We start from the raw sequence: 5,340 nt of genomic DNA on the forward strand, positions 1-5,340 counted from the left end.
AATCAAAGAGGAAATCAAAAAATACCTAGAAACAAATGAAAATGAAAACATGACGACGCAAAACCTATGGGATGCAGCAGAAGCAGTTCTAAAGGGAAGTTTATAGCAATATAATCCTACCTCAAGAAACAAGAAAAATATCTAATAAACAACCTAAACTTACACCTAAAGCAATTAGAAAAAGAAGAGCAAAAAAATCCCGAAGTTAGCAGAAGGAAAGAAATCATAACGATCAGATTAGAAATAAATGAAAAAGAAATGAAGCAAACAATAGCAAAGATCAATAAAACTAAAAGCTTGCTCTTTGAGAAGATAAACAAAATTGATAAACCATTAGCCAGACTCATCAAGAAAAAAAGTGAGACGACTCAAATCAACAGAATTAGAAATGAAAAAGGAGAAGTAACAACTGACACTGCAGAAATACAAAGGATCATGAGAGATTACTACAAGCAACTATATGCCAATAAAATGGACAACCTGGAAGAAATGGACACATTCTTACAAAAGCACAACCTTCCGAGACTGAACCAGGAAGAAATAGAAAATATGAACAGACCAATCACAAGCACTGAAATTGAAACTGTGATTAAAAATCTTCCAACAAACAAAAGCCCAGGACCAGATGGCTTCATAGGCTAATTCTATCAAACAATTTAGAGAAGAGCTAACACCTATCCTTCTCAAACGCTTCCAAAATATAGCAGAGGCAGGAACACTCCCAAACTCATTCTATGAGACCACTAACACCCTGATACCAAAACCAGACAAAGATGCCATAAAAGAAAACTACAGGCCAATATCACTGATGAACATAGATGCAAAAATCCTCAACAAAATACTAGCAAACAGAATCCAACAGCACTTTAAAACAATTATACGTCATGATCAAGTGGGGTTTATCCCAGGAACGCAAAGATTCTTCATTATATGCAAATCAATCAATGTGATACACCATATTAACAAACTGAAGGAGAAAAACCATATGATCATCTCAATAGATGCAGAAAAAGCTTTTGACAAAATTCAACACCCATTTATGATAAAAACCCTCCAGAAAGTAGGCATAGAGGGAACTTACCTCAACATAATAAAGGCCATATATGACAAACCCACAGTCAACATCCTTCTCAATGGTGAAAAACTGAAACCATTTCCACTAAGATCAGGAACAAGACAAGGTTGCCCACTCTCACCACTATTATTCAACATAGTTTTGGAAGTGTCAGCCACAGCAATCAGAGAAGAAAAAGAAAGAAAAGGAATCCAAATCAGAAAAGAAGAAGTAAAGCTGTCACTGTTTGCAGATGACATGATACTATACATAGAGAATCCTAAAGATGCTACCAGAAAACTACTAGAGCTAATCAATGAATTTGGTAAAGTAGCAGGATACAAAATTAATGCACAGAAATCTCTTGCATTCCTATACACTAATGATGAAAAATCTGAAAGAGAAATTAAGGAAACACTCCCATTTACCACTGCAACAAAAAAGAATAAAATATCTAGGAATAAACCTACCTAAACAGACAAAAAAACCTGTACGCAGAAAATATAAGACACTGATGAAAGAAATTAAAGATGATACAAACAGATGGAGAGATAGACCATGTTCTTGGATTGGAAGAATCAACATTGTGAAAATGACTATACTACCTAAAGCAACCTACAGATTCAATGCAATCCCTATCAAATTACCAATGGAATTTTTCACAGAACTAGAACAAAAAAGTTCACAATTTGTATGGAAACCCAAAAGACCCCGAATAGCCAAAGCAATCTTGAGAAAGGAAAATGGAGCTGGAGGAATCAGGCTCCCTGACTTCAGACTATACTACAAAGCTACAGTAATCAAGACAGTATGGTACTGGCACAAAAACAGAAATATAGATCAATGGAACAGGATAGAAAGCCCAGAGATAAACCCATGCACATATGGTCACCTTATCTTTGATAAAGGAGGCAAGAATATACAGTGGAGAAAAGACAGCCTCTTCAATAAGTAGTGCTGGGAAAACTGGACAGCTACATGTAAAAGAATGAAATTAGAACACTCCCTAACACCATACACAAAAATAAACTCAAAATGGATTAAGACCTAAATGTAAGGCCAGACACTATAAAACTCTTAGAGGATAACATAGGCAGAACACTCCATGACTTAAATCACAGCAAGATCTTTTTTGACCCACCTCATAGAGAAATGGAAATAAAAACGAAAATAAACAAATAGGACCTAATGAAACTTAAAAGCTTTTGCACAGCAAAGGAAACCATAAACAAGACGAAAAGACAACCCTCAGAATGGGAGAAAAATCTGCAAACGAATCAATGGACAAAGGATTAATCTCCGAAATATATAAACAGCTCAGGCAGCTCAATATTAAAAAAACAAACAACCCAATAAAAAAATGGGCAGAAGACCTAAATAGACATTTCTCCAAAGAAGACATATAGATGGCCAAGAAGCACATGAAAAGCTGCTCAACATCACTAATTATTAGAGAAATGCAAATCAAAACTACAATGAGGTATCACCTCACACCAGTTAGAATGGGCATCATCAGAAAATCTACAAACAACAAATGCTGGAGAGGGTGTGGAGAAAAGGGAACACTCTTGCACTGTTGGTGGGAATTGATACAGCCACTATGGAGAACAGTATGGAGGTTCCTTTAAAAACTAAAAATAGAACTACCATACGACCCAGCAATCCCACTACTGGGCATATACCCTGAGAAAACCATAATTCAAAAAGAGACATGTACCACAATGTTCACTGCAGCACTATTTATAATAGCCAGGGCATGGAAGCAACCTAAGTGTCCATCGACAGATGAATGGATAAAGAAGATGTGGCACATATATACAATGGAATATTATTCAGCCATAAAAAGAAATGAAACTGAGTTATTTGTAGTGAGGTGGTTGGACCTAGAGTCTGTCATACAGAGTGAAGTAAGTCAGAAAGAGAAAAAACAAATACCATATGCTAACACATATATATGGAATCTTAAAAAAAAAAAAAAAAAGGTTCTGAAGAACCTAGAGGCAGGACAGGAATAAAGACACAGACATAGAGAATGGACTTGAGGACACGGGGAGGGGGAAGGGTAAGCTGGGACGAAGTGAGAGAGTGGCATGGACTTGTATACACTACCAAATGTAAAATAGATAGCTAGTGGGAAGCAGCCGCATAGCACAGGGAGATCAGCTCGGTGCTATGTGACCACCTAGAGGGGTGGGATAGGGAGGGTGGGAGGAAGGGAGACCCAAAAGGGAAAGGATATGGGGATATATGTATATGTATAGCTGATTCACTTTGTTATACAGCAGAAACTAACACACCACTGTAAAGCAATTATACTCCAATAAAGATGTTTAAAAAAACTTATTAAAGAAAAGGGCACATTGACCAGAAGTAAATAATATCCATGTTAAAGGTTAAATGCCCCTCTTCCTGGGATGCCAATGCTGGTACTCCTTTGAATGTAAGACTGCCTTCCCAGGTGTCAAGACCATACTGACTCACTGTGGACATGTTGATCGGTTTTGTTTTGGCCGCAGCAGGCGGCTTGTGGGATATTAGTTGCCTGACCAGGGATTGAACCTGGGCCCTTGGCCGTGAGAGCGCGAAGTCCTAACCCCTGCACCGCCAGGGAATTCCCTGTTCTTTTTTTTGAAATCTTAAAGAAATGTAATCCTGACTTGTTCAGTGTTCTTTGTTCTGACAAGATATAAAACTGTGCTGAAAACCCTCCTTCTCTGGAGTAGTTTCTGAGAGTAATCTGGCAAGTGGGATTCCAGGCTAGACCTCAGTTTGGCTCAAATAAAACGTTTCTATTCTTATTACTGATTGTTTATGGATTATTTTCATTGACACCTCTGACCACTCTACAACGTTTTTTCCAGTGGCAGCCTTCAGAACCAACCACTGAGCTATCCTCGGCCACCGGGACCAGCCAACACCATTTTTTGAGCTTAGCGCCTTATTACTCATCAACCATGAGCTCCCAGATTCGTCAGAATTATTCCACTGAGGTGGAGGCTGCCGTCCACCGCCTGGTCAACCTGCATCTGCAGGCCTTCAACACCTACCTCTCTCTGGGCTCCTATTTCCACCGAGATGACGTGGCTCTGGAGAGCGTGGGCCACTTTTCCCACGAATTGGCCGAGGAGAAGCGCGAGGGTGCCCAGCCGTCTCTTGAAAATGCAAAGCCAGCAGGGCGGCTGTGCCCTCTTCCTGGACGTGCAGAAGCCACCCCAAGATGAGTGGGGTAAAACCCAGGACTCTGTGGAAGCTGCCCGCCAGACCCCCACCTCTGTGACTTCCCGGAGAGCCGCGACCTGGCTGAGCAGGTGAAACTCACCGAGAAGATGACGACCACGTGACTCACCTCTGCAAGCTGGTTGGTCCCCAGGCTGGGCCGGGCGAGTTCTCTTCCAAACACTCACCCTCAAGCATGGCTAGGGCCTTCTGGAGCCCAGCTGTTACCAACCTGGGTTCTTGGCCTCTTTAATCAATAGAAATTGATAACAGGCCAGAGGGGGAATTTAGGCAAGGCTTTACTGGGACTCCTGCTACAGCATGACGGAGCAAAAACAAGTAACAGGTGCCCTCGCTCGTTCCTGGGAATGGGGAGGGTGTGTTGCACTGGTCCCTTAAATGGGGTGAGGGGAGGGGTAGATGGGTGGGTCAGGCTGGCGGGGTGGCTTCGGTGATCTGCCCATCCCTTTGGTGGTGCTGTGAGCAGGGATCCTGCCTAGTATCCTGCTTTTGCTCCCCACACCTCAGAAGTGTCAGTTGGGTTTTGGCCTTTTTGTATCTCTTTGTTCATAATTTGCCCCAACTGTGCATGCAGGCAGTTATTTTTAGTCCCTTGTAGTTTCTTTGTATTCTGTTGCTGGAGGAGAGATTTGTCCAGGTGCAAGCACTCCAGTAAAGGGTCCCAGGTCCCAGCCTGCCTCACAAGGGCCTTTGAGGAGCCCCTCTGGTGTCAAGGCTTCTACCTGAAGCCACTAGGCAGCTTTTTAACCACCCTGGAGCCCTCTCTCAAGCCTTGGACCAAATGGAAACAATAAAGCTTTTTGTAGCAAAAAAATCATCATCATCATCATCAACTCATAAAATCACCAAAATTTTGCTCTGGATAGAAAATTAAATTAATAGCTCAATTAATGTTTTCAGCCAAAATTCAACTCTTTCAGACTTCAAAAGCAAGAAAAAAGAAATAAAAAAGAGTTTTCCATAGGAAAACAGATTTTACTTGTTTTTTTGATGTCTTTTTAAACTCAGAGGTCTACTGTGAACCTGGAATATAAAATTGCATGTTGTTT

The 5,340-nt window shown here is 41.0% G+C and overlaps 1 pseudogene; it reads left to right on the forward strand.

The window, feature by feature from the left end:
- Positions 1 to 4,008: 4,008 nt before the first annotated feature.
- On the forward strand, positions 4,009 to 4,331 carry LOC133091538 (ferritin light chain-like; annotated as a pseudogene).
- Positions 4,332 to 5,340: the final 1,009 nt, after the last annotated feature.

The sequence above is a fragment of the Eubalaena glacialis genome, chromosome 1 (assembly GCF_028564815.1).
Source record: "Eubalaena glacialis isolate mEubGla1 chromosome 1, mEubGla1.1.hap2.+ XY, whole genome shotgun sequence".
Taxonomy (NCBI): Eukaryota; Metazoa; Chordata; class Mammalia; order Artiodactyla; family Balaenidae; genus Eubalaena; species Eubalaena glacialis.